This window comes from Rhinoraja longicauda, chromosome 7 (genome assembly GCF_053455715.1).
Source record: "Rhinoraja longicauda isolate Sanriku21f chromosome 7, sRhiLon1.1, whole genome shotgun sequence".
Classification (NCBI taxonomy): domain Eukaryota; kingdom Metazoa; phylum Chordata; class Chondrichthyes; order Rajiformes; family Arhynchobatidae; genus Rhinoraja; species Rhinoraja longicauda.
Genome location: NC_135959.1, coordinates 26,925,763 through 26,944,565, shown reverse-complemented (window position 1 = coordinate 26,944,565; position 18,803 = coordinate 26,925,763). Strand labels below are relative to the sequence as shown.

The 18,803-nt window shown below is 42.0% G+C and overlaps 1 protein-coding gene across 11 annotated transcripts in view; it reads left to right on the top strand.

Annotated features, from left to right (window-relative positions):
• LOC144595154 (Krueppel-like factor 12) overlaps positions 1-18,803 on the top strand; it is a 229,059-nt gene that overhangs the window by 51,510 nt on the left and 158,746 nt on the right. For 6 of the 11 annotated variants that reach the window (XM_078402284.1, XM_078402287.1, XM_078402280.1 and 3 more), the window contains exon 2: positions 1,501-1,620. The exons of the other annotated variants lie outside the window; for them this stretch is intronic. The gene's annotated coding sequence lies outside the window, so the exon portion shown is untranslated. The remainder of the gene's footprint in view (positions 1-1,500; positions 1,621-18,803) is intronic. 11 annotated transcript variants of the gene reach the window in all.

Genomic DNA, 18,803 nt, shown 5'->3' with positions numbered 1-18,803 from the left:
ACTTTCTGCAGCTTTCTTGCTTAACACTAAATAAGCTTTGCATATTAAACATCATACAAGCAAGACAACATTGAAGCTAAGTAACTGAACACTCGATATAATTGGCCAATGCGTTATTTCAAACTTTATCCTCCAGCGATTATTCGGACCAGTGTACTATGGTGTAATACACAGAAGCAAGTAGTATTGAGAGTGAAGATACAACAACGGTATAGGCATATCACCTAGGCATATTATGATATTAAAATCAGAAGTACAATGTTGCAATTATTTTTCCCCACCAACGTTTGGTTCCAAAAAACTCCACTCAAGATGTCTCCACTTCAATAAGCAGCGGTGCTGGAAAATTTAAATCGGCTAAAATGGATGTTAGGTATGTCATAGTGTTCCAACTTAATCCAAACACACGAAGGCCCTTTTAGCAGATAATGTAATTGTCTTGATTTTAGTGGCAAATGACAACAACCACCACTTTTAAAGCCATGCCTCTAACTTAATATTAAAATTTAACCCCACTTATGGAGATGGCACACAGATTTCAATTAAGCGGCTGTTGAACAATTCCCTAGGAGTCTTCTGGAAGAAAATAAGAAAGCACTGACATTCAGGCTCTGAGTCTGAAGAAGGGTCCTAACACTGAAACATCGTCTATTCATTCCCTCTACAATTGCTGCCTGACGCACTGAGTTCCTCCTGCAATTTGTGTCATGCACTGACACATTGGTCAAGCAGTCCTTTAGATAATTCACTGAAGCAGTGATAATCACAATGAAAGATTCTGTCTGTGTGCAGCATGCCAGAGCAGTGTAGGAAATCACTGAGTAATTCCCCTTTCAAACAAGCTTGGTGGCTGCAATACTGCACAACAAAGATTGATTCTGTACACATTTTTTTGAAGTCATTATTCTTCATTCACAGCAATTTTACTGAGAAATTCTTCAACTTTTGGGGGGAGAGGTAGTTGTGCCTAATTCCTCTTCTTTAAACTGTTTTCAGTATAGCTGTTGTACAGACGATATGCCGACCATTTATCCGGCAAAATCTCTGTCTCCAAATCATTGTGATCACTGACTCCAGAAAGTGACTGACTGAAGAAGACATTGTGATATACTAACATGCACAGAACACTGGTGTTAACAACACTAATTTATGAGGACCTTTTTCAGGATAATGGGTCCATGCCCCTTTAAACAGATGCCCCTGCCTTGAGCTATTTAAGTTATTTCCTGTGCTTAATTGTTATCATTGTTGGAGCCTCCTATTGTAGATCACTTCAGGTTGTAAAGGAGCCATTCTCCTTGATTCTTATTCACTTCTACAGAAGTTCCAGGTGGGGAACCAAGATTACCTGAAATCTTAATTTGACAGATTCTAACAAGTATGGTCACAATTTTATGCATTGAATAACATCTCCCACCTACTTTGTTTAATTAAACAAATAGGGGGAGAGCAAGGAAAGAGTAATTTAACCCACTGTAGGTTTTTCTTTTCTTTTTAAAGAACGCCAAATGAAAATTTGCATCAGATAACTCGAGGAGGGAAGACAAAAGTGTTTGATATCGCGGAAGCCAAAATTCCTCAATTATAGTCCTTGCAAATAAAAAAAACATTCAGATCAATGTGAGTAATTTGATTCCTCTTTTATTAGTTTATTGAATTAAGTTTCGTTCATAAAGGATTCTGAATCACAAAGGTGTCTGGAACCTCAAAGGAAGGCAATTTTGATTGAAATGTCACAAGCATTGATGCATTTTGGATAAAAGACAGAACCTTTGCTGATTAAAAATTGTACTCGCCCACACCGCTATGTTTAAAGGTTGCTTCTGGTTACTCCCCACCCACCTTGCCTCTTCCCACCCCACTTGACTTAATTTTTGAAACAGGAAAATGTTCGTAAATATTGCAGTCTGGTGACAAATGACTCAACCTGTTGCATTTATTGTAGTTTACTCAATCTCCACCCCCATCCTCTCTCTTATCTGTGATCATGGGTCCTATCGACTTCCTGCAGTAATGAAAACATAATGTTTTAATTAAAATGCACTGAAGGCTACAGCAGTGATATCCACAAAAGTGATGCTGTTTCTCTACAAAACAGATGTCTGTGGATTTTAACATGAGACATATTGTAGGAATTTGGCCTTGTTTGTAACTTGGACTCTACTTTCTAATTATTTGATTGTACTAAATTTGTAAAATGTATAATATTGAAAGACCGTTATTGCAGCTCACATCAGACGTTGCACATTAAAGTAGACCAAAGATAGACACAACATGCTGGAGCATTTCAGCGGATCAGGCAGCAACTCTGGAGAAAAAGAATAGGTGACGTTTCGGGTCGAGACCCTCCTTCAGACCTCTACCCGAAACGTCACCTATTCCTTTTCTCCAGAGATGCTGCCTGATTTGCTGAGTTACTCCAGCATTTTGTGTCTATCTTTGATGAAAACCAGCATCTACAGATCCTTCCTACACATCAAAGTAGGCCATTCAGTCCAAAGGATCTGCACTAGTATTCTGTTCAACTTGAGATACATTTGGTTCTACTTCATCAAGCAATCATTTAATAAAAATTACCATCATAGGTCAAAATGGAGACTGACTTGATAATTTATTCCTTACAAAAATAAATATTGCTGTCCCTTTGAAAGTGCTGCCATTATATTAGATTGGCATAAGAAAATAACTGCAGATGCTGGTACAAATCGATTTATTCACAAAATGCTGGAGTAACTCAGCAGGTCAGGCAGCATCTCGGGAGAGAAGGAATGGGTGACGTTTCGGCACGAGACCCTTCTTCAGTCTGAAGAAGAGTCTCGACCCGAAACGTCACCCATTCCTTCTCTCCTGAGATGCTGCCTGACCTGCTGAGTTATATTAGATTGGCACCTCCACAAGGCTCGAAGAGCTGCTGCTGTCTCTGCAATGTTGGAGACCTGGGTTCAGTCTTGACCATGGGTGATGATAGACACAACATGCTGGAGTAACTCAGCGGGACAGAAAGTATCTCATGGAGAGAAGGAATGGGTGATATTTTTGGATCGAAACCCTTCTTCAGACTGATGTCAGGGGAGAGGATACTTTGATAAGGAAGTTTTAGGTGTGAAAACAGGACAAAGGGAATTGAGATCAAGGAAAATGTAGAATAGGCCATTGTTAGCAGGGAGAAGGTACCAATAAAACAGAGATAAACTAGTCGGAGACAGTAGGACTGGTCGGAGAACTGGGAAGGGGGAGGGATGGAGAAGGAAAGCAAGGGTTATTTGAAGTTAGAGAAGTCAATGTTCATACCACTGGGTGCTGTTCCTCCAATTTGGGCTGGGCCTCACTCTGACAATGGAGGAGGCCCAGGACAGATATATGTGTGGAATTTGCATGTCCTCCATGTGACTGCATGGGTTTTCTCTGGTTATCCATAATCCTCCCTTGTCCCAAAGATGTGAAGGTTGGAAGGTTAATTGGCTTGTGCAAATTGCATCTAATCTGCAGGTGAATGGGAAGAATAAAATAATGGGTTTAGTGTAAGATTCGTATAATTGGGTGTTTGATGGTCAGCACAGATTTAATGGGCTGAAGGGTTGTTTCCGTGTTGTATCTCATGAGGTTTGATGCTGTGCAATTTTTGGATTTGGATGTGATTTACTTTAAACATTGGGAATAATATTGGTCACTAATCATTCAGTCACTAGTCATTCAGTGCATGGACCAGGCTTTCGTAGATCCGAGTTGCAATTGAATAAGGATGGGTGTGACCCCGACCATCTCTTGTAAAACATGCAAAACAGTGCGCTGGACCACTGCAGCTGTTGTGTGATCAATACTTAATCAATCACGGCAAATGATTGTCCAGCCAAGTACCCATGTCAAGGGCAGCGATCCAAGTCATTACTGAATCCATACAAGTAGCCAAAATGATATGGGAAGTTCCAGCCTCCGGATGTTGCATACTGTGGTGCTGCAAATATAGAAAAGAAACTTCATCAGGATGGATTAGTGACAGAATATATCTCCGTTTGGATTAGCTGTGACTGACTGTTGTGATATTTATATAAGTGGCTTTCCTTCTGACGCACTTTTAGATATGTGGTAATTTGCGCCGTGATGGGAATAACAGAGCTGGAGAAAGGTCATGTGTTTTGTCTTCAGATTTATGTGGGGAGAAATTTCTCCTTGTACTTATTAACCCCACGGGCAAATGTATAAATGTACTTTGACTTTCTCTGTGAAATAAACCAAAATCAGAGAACAAAAAATGGTCACCATTCTCAATTTAGTTTGTTTAGTATAAGTTCAACAAAGTATTATTTCATTCAACATAGTGCTATAATAGTATACCTTTTATCTTCAAAGAATCTATTGTGTAGACTTTAGAGATACTTTGTGGAATCAGACCCTTCGGCCCATCAGCGATCATCCTGTACGCTAGCACTATCCTACATTAGGGGCAATTTACAATTTTTTTTACAGAAGCCAATTAGCCTACAAACCTGTACATCTTTGGAGTGTGGGAGGAAACCGGAACACCCAGAGGGAACCCACGCGTGAATGTGTAAACTCCATACAGACAGCATCCGTAGTCAGGATTGAACCCAGGCCTCTGGCGCTGGAAGGCAGCAACTCTACCGCTGCACTATTGTGCCATCCTGTTATTCCAAATATATTGACAGCTCATTATTACTTTCTCTAAGTAATGGTTCCTCATATTAGTCAGATGCAATGGGCTATTTCGCAGGGAGATAGCATCCCAGTACTTTTTGGACTGGTGCCAGCGGAACCGCCTCCGGATCAACGCGGGGAAAACCAGGGAGATGGTGGTGGATTTCCGCAGGCGCAGTCACGTCCCCCTGACACCGGTGAACATCCAGGGAATGGACATCGGGAGGGTGGACTCTTATAAGTACCTGGGTGTTTACCTTAACAATAAACTTGACTGGACCGAAAATATCAATGCACTGTACAAAATGGGCCAGAGCAGACTTTACCTGCTGAGGAGACTCAGGTCCTTTGGAGTGCAGGGGGCACTCCTGAGGACCTTCTACAACACTGTGGTGGCATCAGCCATTTTCTATGGAGTGGTCTGCTGGAGCAGGTGCATCTCAGTAGCCAAGGGGAAGAGACTTGACAAGCTGATCAGGAAGGCCAGCTCTGTCCTGGGTTGCCCCCTCGACTCGGTACAGGCGGTGGGAGAGAGGAGGATGATGGCAAAGATAACATCGCTGCTGGACAACAACTCCCACCCCACGCAGGACACTGTCACTGCACTGAGAGGCTCCTTCAGTGACAGACTCCCAGCATATCAGTCAACTGACCAGTCAACAGTAACAGTAAAGAAAACACACAGTAAATGATGACTTTATTATTTGATGATGACTTTATAAATGATATCTTTATTATTTATTTATAATGAATGTCTCTTGCTATCCACTTTGCTGCTGTAACACTGCAAATTTCCCCGGTGTGGAATAAATAAAGGAATATATTATTATTATTATTAGTTGAGGTTACGAGATAATAAGCAAGAGGCCCACTTAAAATGCTAGTTGATATCTCTTGCTCCCCTGTCATGGGAACTAAAGTTAATAGTATTGCCTTCAGGTTATCTTTGACTAAGATTGATTAGTTCAGATCCTAGATATTACTGATCAGTGTTGGAGTGCCTCCATAATATTCATAATTTACTCTAATATTCATATATAGGGCCTTTAACGCTGTTGCCATCTTCAGGAGCTTTGCAAGAGAGTTGTCAAACAAACATTGACGCCAAAACCCTTCAGGAGGTAACAGAGCAGACGACCAGCTACTTGGTCAAGAAAGCAGGTGTAAACACTAACATAACGATAGGTAGATGGTATTGAGAAAATTCCAAATCTGGGGCCTTGGGAGTTGGAAGTTCAGAGTAATTGAATTTGGGAATGAACAGGGTGCAAGTTTGTTCTGGCATCCTAAGATCTTATGAGGACATACACAAAAAGCTTGAGTAACTCAGCGGGACAGGCAGCAACTCTGGAGAGAAGGAATGTGTGACGTTTCGGGTCGAGTCTACTTCTGAACAACAGCTGCACTGAAAGTTCTGATCACTGCCAAAAGAATGGTCATTAATCACAACAACATCGACATTATTTAAAGTATATCTGGCATCAGATAACAGTTCAAATTCAGTAGAAATCAAATTCAAAGGAAAGGTAATTTTTTTAGATGTGGAAATTTGAACCAAGTTAACCTTTCCCTCCTCTCAGATATTTAATCTTAGAATGATCTGGATTACCACAAAGATAACTGGAGCAAGTTTCCTTTAAGGTTTTTTAAAAATAGCAAAACAAGCTGTAGGCTGCGTCATGTCTTATTTGGAAATATGTTTTTTGTGTCTGATACATAGACAATAGGTGCAGGAGTAGGCCATTTGCCCCTTCGAGCCAGAACCACCATTCAATGTGATCATGGCTGATCATCCACATCAGTACCCCGTTCCTGCCTTCTCCCCATACCCCTTGATTCCTCAAGCCCTAAGAGCTCTATCTAATATCTTTTAAATGCATCCAGTGAATCGGCTTCCACTGCTTTCTGAGGCAGAGAATTCCACAAATTCACAATTCTCTGTGTGAATTTTTTTTTCCTCATCTCAGTTCTAAATGGCCTACCCCTTATTCTTAACCTGTGGTCCCTGGTTCTGGACTACCCCAACATCGGGAACATGTTTCCTGCATCTAGCGTGTCCAATCCCTTAATAATTTTATATGTTTCTATAAGATCCCCTCTCATCCTTCTAAATTCCAGAGAACACAAGCCCAGTCGCTCCATTCTTTCAATATATGACATTCCCGCCATCCTGGGAATTAACCATGTGACCTACGCTGCACTCCCTCAATAGCAAGAATGTCCTTCCTCAAATTAGGAGACCAAAACTGCACACAATACTCCAGGTGTGGTGTCACTAGGGCCCTGTACAACGGCAAAAGGACCTATTTGCTCCTATACTCAACTCCTCTCTTTATGAAGGCCAACATGCCATTAGCTTTCTTCACTGCCTGTTATACCTGTATGCTTACTTTCATTGACTGATGTACTAGGATACCCAGGCCTCGTTGTACTTCCCCTTTTCCTAACCTGACACCATTCAGATAATAATCTGCCTTCCCGTTCTTGCCTCCAAAGTGATAACCTCACATTTTTCCACATTATACTGCATCTGCCATGCATCTGCCTACTAACTCAACCTGTCCAAGTCACTCTGCATCCTCAAAGAATCCTCTTCACAGTTCACACTGCCACCCAGTTTTGTGTCATCTGCAAAATTGCTAATGTTACTTTTAATTCCTTCATCTAAATCATGAATGTATATTGTAAATAGCTGTGGTCCCAGCACCGAGCCTTGCAGCACCCCACTTGTCACTGCCTGCCATTCTGAAAGTGACCCCTTAATCCCTACTCTTTGTTTCCTGTATGCCAATCAATTTTCTATCCATGTCAATACCCTACCCCCAAAACCATGTGCTCTAATTTTGCGCACTAATCTCCTGTGTCGGACCTTATCAAAGGCTTTCTGAAAGTCCAGGTACACTATATCCACTGGCTCTCCTTTCTCCATTTTACTTGTTACATCCTCAAAAAATTCCAGATTTGTCAAGCATGATTTCACCTTAGTAAATTCATGCTGACTTGGACCAATCCTGTTACTGCTATCCAAATGCGCCGCTATTACATCTTTGATAATCGACTCCAGCATCTTCCCCACCACTGATGATTCCCTGCTTTCTCACTCCCTCCTTTCTTGAAAAGTGGAAAGATATTAGCGACCCTCCAATCCACAGGAACTGATCTAGAATCTATAGAACATTGGAAAATGATCAGCAATGCATCCACAATTTCTAGAGCCTCATCCTTGAGTACCCTGGGATGCAGACCATCAGGCCCTGGGTATTTGTCAGCCTTCAGTCTCATCAGTCTACCCAACACCATTTCCTGACAAATGTGAATTTCCTTCAGTTCCTCCGTCACCCTAGGTCCTCCGTCCCCTAGTACATCTGGGAGATTGTTTGTGTCTTCCTTAGTGAAGACAGAACCAAAGTACCTGTTCAACTCGTCTGCCATTTCCTTGTTCCCCATAATAAATTCACCTGCTTCTGTCTTCAAGGGACCCACATTTGTCTTAACTAATTTTTTTTTCTCTTCACATATCTAAAGAAGCTTTTATTATCCTCCTTTTATTCGTGGCTAGCTTACCTTCATACTTCATCTTTTCTCCCCATATTGTCTTTTTAGTTACCTTCTGTTGATCTTTAAAAGTTGCCCAATCCTCTGGCTTCCCGCTCATCTTTGCTATGTCTTCTCTTTTATTTTTATACTGTCCTTGCCTTCCCTTGTCAGCTACGGTCGCCTCTTACTCCCCCTAGAATCTTTCTTCCTTTTTGGAATGAAATGACCCTGCATCTTCTGGAATATTCCCAGAAACACCTGCCATTGCTGTTCCACCATCATTCCTGCTAGGATCCTTTTCCAGTCAACTTTGGCCAGGTCCTCCCTCATGCCATCATAGACCCCTTTATTCAACTGCAATACTGACACTTCCGATTTTACCTTCTCCCTCTCAAATTGCAGATTAAAACTTATTATGTTATGGTCTCTCCCTCCTAATGGTTCCTTTAGTTTGAGTTCCCTTATCAAATCTGATTTATTACACAAAACTAATTCTAGAATTGCCTTCTCCCTCGTAGGCTCCAGAATAAGCTGCTCTAAGAATCCATCTCGGAGGCACTCTACAAACTCCCTTTCTTGGGGTTCAGTACCAACCTGATTTTCCCAGTCTACCTGCATGTTAAAATCTCCCATAACCACCGTAGCATTACCTTTGTTACATGCTAATTTTAACTCCTGATGCAATTTGCACCCTATCTTCAGGCTACTGTTTGGGGGCATGCGGATAACTCTCATTAGGGTCTTTTTACCCTTATAATTTCTCAGTTCTATCCACAATGACTCTACATCTTCTGATTCTATGTCACCCCTCTCAAGGGACTGAATTTCATTCCTTACCAACAGAGCCACCTCTGGTGAAGTGAATAAGATTAATTCTTGGAAATGGCTCTCTGTCTGTGGAATCGAGGCCCAGCAGATAAAGCTCTCTCTCGCCTAAGTCAACAAGAAGAACAAAAGCTTCCTCTTCCCCCCCCCCCCTCCTTTTCCCCTCCCCCACCCTTGTTGTACTGCCATTTCCACTGGTCGTATCCTTGTATCTATCTCTCTTGTTACCCAGCCAACAATGGGCCATTATGGGCTCCTCCCTTCCTGAGGTCATCTGTTGCCGACCCTGATTTGTTCTCTGAGCCTTTCTCTCCTCCAATTTATACCCCCCCCCCCCCCCCCCCCCCACCTCTACTTTCAGTCTGAAGGGTTCCAACCTGAAACATCACCTATTCTTTTTACCTAAGCTTCAGTCTCACAGAAACTCCTATTCTGTCAGCTGCTCAGTGCCCCTTCTGACTGAGATGGACAACTAAGGTTGCCAAAGTTCCATACAATCAGAAGGTATTAATTAATTGCCCTAGGTAAAAGGTTCCAATTCAGGGTAAAAGGTTCGATGTGTGCCACCCATTTACTTCACCTTGGTTCCTTGAAGCAAGGTACGATGCGATACGATAGAACTTTATTTATCCCAGGAGGGAAATTGATCTGCCAACAGTCATAAAACACAAGATACATGTAACATGTGGAAAGGCTTGGGGGTGTGCAAAGATTGGGGAGGGGAGGGGAGTCTGTCACAGTCTACCCCACAACAGAAGGGGGAGGAGCTGTAAAGTTTGATAGCCACAGGGAAGAAGGATCTTCCCTGAAGAAGGATCTTCCCTGAAGAAGGATCTCCTGTGGCGTTCTGTCCTGCATCTTGGTGGAACAGAGGGAAGCCAGCCCTTGTAGAGAAGCTTTCTGCTAAAAGTTATTAAATACAGAAGGTCATTCAAGGTAGTGATCTGACTGCAGGAGCACTGTGGTTATGTGACTGGAGTAACAATGCAGAGACCTGGAATGCTCTACCAGATACTCATTCATATCTCGGTACAGCAACAAGGGAGTTTATATTCAATGTATTAAATACATTTTGAATTGAAGAGTTATGTTGACCGTGGACCCTCTGGATTGTCTTGTCTGATTCACTAATGCCTTTGGGGAAATAAATATGCTGTTCCTCACAGAAGAAAATAGAACAGAAACCAGATTATGCTGGATGTGCAGCAATCACCTGCTTACTGTGACGCTGCAGAAAACAGATTCATTATAGCACCCCCGATCCATCAGTTTGAGCACTTGCTGTGCTTTATGGAAGATACCTATGTGTTATGAATTGCCTCAGGTTTCCGCGCGGAGAGGCTTCCTGTGGTCGGAGATAGGAGAGCCAGGCCAAGCGATGTGGGTCATTGCTGAGGATCATGTGCTGGCAAACCACCGAGATCCTTGGTGGTGATGGACCCTGGTGTCCCCCATTCTCTTGGTTAGGATACAGAAGTTCAAAGACCAAGCACAAACATTGAGCTGGTTGGTATCAAAGTACCCCCCAGCGATGGGGAAATCCCCTTTTAATTTCCAATCCAGATTACATAAATAAGATGAGCAAATTTCACATATCTCACATATCTACTTGAAGCAAGAAAGCAGGATTATGTATTTAATTGCAAATAAAATAAATAAAAACACTGCTTAATGCACACACTTCTTCTCATAAATATTTAGATAGCCAACTATTTAGAATTATGCTTGGGGATAATTTTGCAAGTAACATGGTGCGAGCAGGGATTGTTTGATAAATCTACTACTCGTGGAAGTTTGGCTACCTGGGAGCTCATCTGCCAATTAGTGCGGGTGCAAGGGGTTATGGGGAGAAGACAGGAGAATGGGGTTCAGAGGGAAGGATAAAGCAGCCATGGTTGAATGATGGAGTAGACTTGATGGGCAGAATGGCCTAATTCTGCTCCAATAACTTGTGAGCGTAGGAACAAATAAACCATTTATATGGGACATAGATTTCACATGTTGAGTACATTATATTCCACGCCTTTTTTTCTGATCATGCTAATGTGAGTGGGATGTAAAGGGTCCAGAAGAGGTTTACAAGAATGTTTCCAGGAATGAGTGGGTTAGCATATGATGAGCGTTTGACAGCACTGGGCCTCTACCCGCTGGAGTTTAGATGGTTGCGGAGGGACCTAATTGAAACTTACAGAATAATAAAAGGCATAGATAGGGTGGATGTGGAAAGGATGTTTCCACAGATGGGAGAGTCTAGGAACAGTGGTCAGAGCCCCAGAATTAAAGGGCACTCTTTTAGGAAGGAGATGATGTGGAACTTCTTCCGTCAGAGGGTAGTTAATCTGTGGAACTCATTGCCACAGATAGCTGTGGAGGCCGTCAGTGGATATTTTTATGGCAGAGATAGACAAATTCTTGGATTAGAATGGGTGGCAAGGGTTGTTGGGGGGGGGGAAGGTAGGAAAATGAGATTAGTCGGCAGAGATCAGCCATGATTGAATGGCAGAGTGGACTCGATGGGCTAAATAGCCTAATTCTACTCCTGTTACTTGTGAACTTGTAAATTCAATGCTTTACTGTTGAACATTGAAGTTGCGGATGCAATGTGAGGCCCTGACAGAGGCCGGAATTTTGGGTGTCCTTACGAACTGTAAGAGCCATTGAAGGTTTGCAGGAGCCATGGCTGAGGTTTGTTAAGTAATAACGAATCACATGACGGGGAAAGAGAGCATCATGGTGTCAGCCCAGGGGTCAGTTGACAAAAAAGAGTGGACACTGCTTGGAAATAACAGTCTTTATGTTTAATTAACCTGTTTTTGGATTCATTCTATGTTTTAAAAAAATACATGTGACCTTTACAAAGAAGTGGGCAATTCATTAGTGTTAATAATACATCAGATATCAAAGGATAGTGAGTTATTGCATTAACAGGAGTGGCATTAAACATACAGGCAATGACATCTGCTAATGTGATCTCCCTGTTTTGCTAATGTGACGGGATTATTGATGCCAGTTAAGATTTGCCAGGAGGAAAACTCATTCACAATATCCTTTAAAAAAAAAAATCTGTCTTACATAGCATAGAAATTAATCTTTGGCTTTCACTCTGCTGTTTCAAAATAAAAGCATTTTTTCTGTGGAACCATTTTGAGAAAGGTCGGTAGAGTTATTCGTGTAACAGATTGATATCAAAAGGCACTAATTGAATACCAAAGGCCTGGCTTCCTGTGACTGTGCCGTATCAAGTCCAAGAAGTTACTTGGGTTATGATAGATAAGAAATTCCATAATTGTACCACCCTTCAGAACTCTTTCAATTTTAATAGCCGAAGCTTTTTACAGCGGATGAAATATCATCAGTGGATTGATGGGAAACTTCTCTAATTAGATGCCAAATAACGGCAATTTAATAGATAGGACATCAGCATTCACAACTCTCACACATACTAAACACTTTTGTTTTCTGATAGGTTTGTTAATATTATGTTCATAAGTCATAGGAGCATAATTAGCCATTTTGCCCATCAAGTCTATTCCGCCATTCAGTCATGGCTGATCTATCTTTCTCTCTCAATTCCATTCTCCTGCCATCTCCCCATAACCCTTGGTACCTTTATTCATCAAGAATCTGTCAGTCTCTGCTTTAAAAATGCCCAAAAACTTGGCCTCCACGGCTGTCTGTGGCAATGAATTCCACAGATTCACCACCCTCTGACTAAAGAAATGTCACTTCATCGCCCTTCTAAAGGTATATCCTTCAGTGAGTACCATTAGTGAGTGGCCATTTTGCTGTGTATCCTTGCCTCTTGTCCAACCCAAAGTTCTTTGAGTCCTAAGGCCTTGCGCTTCAAAATAAAAACTTGGAAAGGATGTTCATGTCCAAGCTAAAATTGGTAACAACCTTGAGCCAACATGGCATATTTATCTCACCCCTTTGTGAACTGCTTGTTTTTAACAGCAATTAAGTTTGCAATCCTCTGATTTTTTTTTTGAAAGCCTGATTTTTACTACAACAGGGGGTTAGTCTAGAATTTTGTTAAAAATAGTTGTATCTTGTGTAGCGTACTAATTGTCACTTGAAGTTCTTTAATGCATTTTATGTTCAGTAGACCAGGTGAGAAAAAAATTACTTGCACTCCAGATTTGCATTCATGCAAGGAATCAACATTATTAAATAAAGCAAAAACCAAATCGCTGGAGGAACTCAGTGGGCCAGGCAGCATTTATGGAGGGAAATGGACTGGCAGACACTGAAGAAGGGCTTCGACCTGAAACGTCACCCATTCCTTCTCTCCAGAGATGCTGCCTCTCCCGCTGAGATACTCCAGCAATTTGTGTCTATATCTTTGGTGTAAACCAGCATCTGCAGTTCCATCCTACACGATGCCAATTCAATGCAGGACCCTTCTTCAGACTGATGGAGTAGAGTGGCGATAGCTGGTAGAAAGTGGTGAGTGAAGGGGTGGGGGAAGGCCTAGCAGGTGATAGGTGGATTCAGGTGAGGATCAACCCCTCCTTGTTTGGAATCAGTTGGATCAGTCATGTTGTGCTGCAAGTTCAAAGTAAGTTGGGACTTCAGTTTTCTTTGCTTGGATAGCATATGCGTTTTATTGTAAAACACCTCCTAACTTGGAAGATTCCAGCATTGTTCAATCTTCCATTGTGGAGTTGTTAAGCAAAGGCTTCCTGGTATGATCTGCGATTGTGCCTTGGTACTCTTCAACCAAATCCCATTACGCATCACTCCTTGTGCAGACCACAAATGTCAGTTTAGAGATCTTGAGTGCTTGCGATCTTCCAGTGTTTTGTTTCTTTGTTCCAGATTCCAGCATGTATAGTCTCTTTTGTCTCCACATTAATAATCACCCATCTCTATTGCTAAATGAGAAAATAATTTAGATTTAGATTTTAGATTTAGAGATAGAGCGCGGGAACAGGCCCTTCGGCCCACCGAGTCCGCGCCGCCCAGTGATCCCCGCACATTAACACTATCCTACACACTAGGGACAATTTTTACATTTACCCAGTCAATTAACCTACATACCTGTACGTCTTTGGAGTGTGGGAGGAAACCGAAGATCTTGGAGAAAACCCACGCAGGTCACGGGGAGAACGTACAAACTCCGTACAGACGGCGCCCGTAGTCAGTATCAAACCCGAGTCTCTGGCGCTGCATTCGCTGTAAGGCAGCAACTCTACCGCTGCGCCACCGTGCCGCCCTGTCAAGAGTACATTCCTCATCCCAATGGCTAAATTAAGTCATGCAAGTCCTTCGGGATTGATGCACTCAATTTACAGACAGGCAGTTTCAACCCAATGAAGCTTGGAAGATTGAATGAATGCTCAAGCTGAGAAGGATCTTGTGAATGACCCAACGCAGACATTCTTTGCTTTAATTTCCCACATATGTTGTGGATAATTCTAAACTGCATCCATTCAGACAAAAATCCCTGTGTATTATCTCTTGGCTTCATCCTGTAGCAGATTGCAGGAGATCCATTTATAATTTTGGACACTGCAGGATGATCATAGGGAGCTGGCAGCCCATTTTGTAATGAAGAGGAAATTGAGCCCCTGACTTCCGATTCCTTTCTTTGGCCCACCAAACAAACTGTTGAAAATCCCACCGATCGTAATGCTTCATCAACGCTGTGGGTAATACATTTGTCAGAAACCGGAAAAGACAAATAGCGCGCAGATGTTCCACACCAACTTAAAACCTTTATATATCACATTTAGCAAAATTCTGCCTCCGTCAATGTAGCATGCCAATGGCCGAAGAATGCCAGGTGTTTGGTGAACAACGTTCAAAGGCTCTCTTCCCACAGTGATACCAAAGTAGACATGGCAATGCTCTGATAGAGGGCATTGCAGACCTCTTTGGGTAACTAAATGAGAGTGATGGAAAGTGAAGGTGAAGTTTAAAACAACCTGCACTAGCATATAAGATGCCAGTACATTCTTAACACCAGCTCTTCCCAAGACCTGATCAAAAGGTGCTGTGCTTTTTGATGGTGAGAAGAAACTGTTGTAAAAATATTGATTATCAAGTCTGTCAGGGTCCTTATAAAAGTCGTACTTTCTGCTTTGACTATCTGTTGATTTAGATGGGAGGACAACTGATTAATTAGGGCACCAGATTGCTCTGATAAAGCGCATTGGCTGTGAAGGGACAATTCCACCTTTGTAACTGTTGGAGGAAGGACCTGAGGGTGGGAGAGTGAGGGTGGGGAGACTGGGGGTGGGTGGGGGGGGGGGGGGGGGGGGGAGTGATTGGAAGAGGAGTAATGCTCTTTTGTGAGCAGGTAGAATTGAATGCAGTTCATTATTTTCTTGGTCACAAGTGCTGTTGCAATTGAATAAAGGTCAGAGAGTGGCTGAAGCTGAACGAGCCAGCGAGCCAAGAATACCATCATATCCATGAGCTGGAGTCATTAAAGGGTCAGCCAGCTTCAATCTCAGTTGCTCGAGTAATCTTAGCCAAGGATTCTGGGATTAATGAATACTAGATGTCACATCCTGAAACCATTTATAGACCTTCAGTTTTAAAAAAACCAATGTTGGCTCTCAGATATCAGTGACATTTTTCCCCATACTATACTTTACGTTCACTCATGGCTAATTAGTCTTGCCACCAGTATTGGAAAAATCCGGATGCATGTTGTTTTTAAAGAAATCCCATTCTAAAACTTATTTTTAGCAGTTCAGTTACTTTTTTTTCTTACCGATTTCTTTTGTCAGTGAAAATCTGGAAAATTGTTGTACAAGTGTATTTTAGAATTAGGAAGTAGGGGTAGTATCTGAGATTTGAAAAAAAGCATTTTTGGTCTCCATAGATCTCATTACTGAATGGCACTATTGTAATTTTCCCACTTTGAAGTGCAGTTCTCAAAATGTTTAATCTGCTTCTTTCATTTGTGCCCTGGTTTCTGAATCATTTGTCCTCTGTGGTTCCACAGTTCACTAGACTGACAGGTACAAATCCCAGTGGAGTGAGTAGGCGAGTGAGTTCCAATCTGCAGCATCTTTGAAGAAGGCAATCTGAGAAAAGAAAATATAATTAAGACCCTCTGACAAACTAAACCATGTGATTTTTGCCAGTTTTGATTAAACAACCTAATGTTAACAATGGCAACATCTGTGGTGTCACAAAAAGTTGGAGTAACTCAGCGGTCAGGCAGCATATCAGGAGAGAAGGAATGGGTGACGTTTCGGGTCGAGACCCTTCTTCCGACTGATGTCAGGGGAGGGGGCAGGATAAAGAAAGGATGTAGTTGGAGACAGGAAGACAGTGGGAGAACTGGGAAGGGGGAGGGGAAAGAGAGGGACAGAGGTGCTATCTAAAGTTAGAGAAATCAATGTTCATACCGCTGGGGTGTAAGCTGCCCAAGCAAAATATGAGGTGCTGTTCCTCCAATTTGCAGTGGGCCTCACTATGACACTGGAGGAGGCCCATGAGGCCCATGGCAATATCTGTAGTCATTTAATCTGTTAAATTGCTGGTTATCCACAAATATTGCCTGCATCTGTTTAACACAGAGGTTTCATCTATAACATGGAAACACATTAAGGTGCTTCAGAGAGAGCACAAACAAAAATTGATGATAAACCATGTAATGAGGTAATATTGGAGATGAATGTACATGTTCAGTTTTAAAGAAGCATCTCAAAGATAAATGCAATAAATGTTAACATTATATTAATGACATTTAATATTTAACACATACATATGGTATCTATGTGTAAACATAGTATTCTGCAAACAATATAATACCAAAAAAAAGTTCAGTATATATATGTGTTTTTTGTTATCATATTGTTTGCAAAATGCTATGTTTACATATTCTGTTGTGCTGCTTCAAGTAAGAATTTCATTGTTCTGTCTGGGACCTATGGCAGTAAAACAATTTTGACTCCATCAGATGTGGACATCACTGGTAATGCTGGCAATAATGGGTTAAGGAAAGAATTCTGAAGTCATAAGGAATCGGAATAGAATTAGGCCATTCGGACCATCAAGTCTACTCCACCATTCAATTATGGCTGATCTATCTCTCTCTCCTAACCCCATTCTCCTGCCTTCTCACCATAACCTCTGACATCTGTACTATTCTAGAATTTATCTACCTCTGCCTTAACAATATCCACTGACTTGACTTCCACAGCCTTCTGTGGCAAAGAACTCCACAGATTCAACACCCTCTGACTACATAAATTTCTCCTCATCCCCTTCCTAAAAGAACGTCCTTTAATTCTGAGGCGATGACCTGTAGTCCTAGACTCTCCCACTAGTGAAAACATCCTCTCCAAACCCACTCTATCCAATTGCTTCACTATTCAGTATGTTTCAATGAGGTCCCCCCTCAGTCTTCTAAACTCCAGCAAGTATAGGCCCAGTGCCGACAAACGCTCATCATAGGTTAACCTACCTACAGAGTTCGCCATCTGAAGGCATGACCGTAAATTCTTGCATGATTAAATTCAGAGATAAGTAAGAGGCCAGAGGGAGAGAAGGTCCTATAGGGATGGAGGAAGTTACAGGGAGCAGCAATGGGCAGTATAAGTTTTAAAGTTTCAAAATAATATAACTGAGAATCAATCTATCAGAATGCACAGAAAAGTTTGGTGAATGGGACACGATATGAGTTAGGAAATTGATAATTTTATTCAGCTGATAGACTCTTGGCGCTTGATTTCTTTAACTGTAGAAACAAGGAACTGCATATGCTGGTTTACTAAGGAAAGACACAAATTGCTGGAGTAACTCAGCGAGTCAGGCAGGCATCCCTGGTCGAAAAGTCACCTATCCGTGTTCTCCAGAGCTGCTGCCTGACCTGCTGAGTTACTCCAGCAATTTGTGATTTCCTGAACTGTAGTTCTTGGTTGAGATGGATAGATTAAATGAAATCTTTTTGCAGGCTGTGTAAGGAAGAATAAAATGAGGGAAGATAGAGTGGAAGGATGGGAGGATAGGTACCCTACATTTCTAAAGCACTCTATGGTTGTGGTCATTCAGCAGTGGATTAGCTTTATCTGTAGCTACACACAGTAGGTGTTTGCTTACAGTAAGGCTAACCTTACAGTAAGGTTCCAAAAACCAAACCCAAGAACTAGGTTTTCTTTTTGTGTGGTGTACCAAGATGGCTTCCATAATCTCTGAATCAAGCCATTTTACAATCTGTCTTTGAGATCTCATTTTGTGCCTCATCCGACAAGCCATGGCAGCAGCAACAACTCATCCTTCCCTTGGTACAGCACAGAAGGTCACAGAGTAAAGCAAGCAGAGCGGTTCATGTGGCAGGCAATTAGAAAGTCAAAGGCACGATGAGACCTTTACCAGACATAGGAAGGGAGGTGGTGAACCCGATGCTTCTACATGCGGAAAAACAAAGGAAATATTCTGGACGTCAGTCAGAGTCTGTAGAGAGGAATACATAATTAATGCTTTGGATCAATGACTCTGCATGACACTAGTATGAAGAAGGGTTACAACCAGAAATGTCACACATTCCTTCTCCCCAGAGATACTGCCTGTCCCACTGAGTTACTCCAGCTTTTTGTGTCTACTGTATCTTCGGTTTAAACCAGCATCTGCAGTTCCTTCCTGCACACCTTGTATCAGAACTGGGAAAGGTTAAACGAGTTTGAGGGAGCAAGGAAAAGGGATGGTTTAGGAGGATCATACTCATAAGATCATAAGTGATAGGAGTAGAATTAGCCCATTTAGCCCATCAAGTCTTCTCCACCATTCAATCATGGCTGATCTTTCCTCCACATGACTTTGCCTCC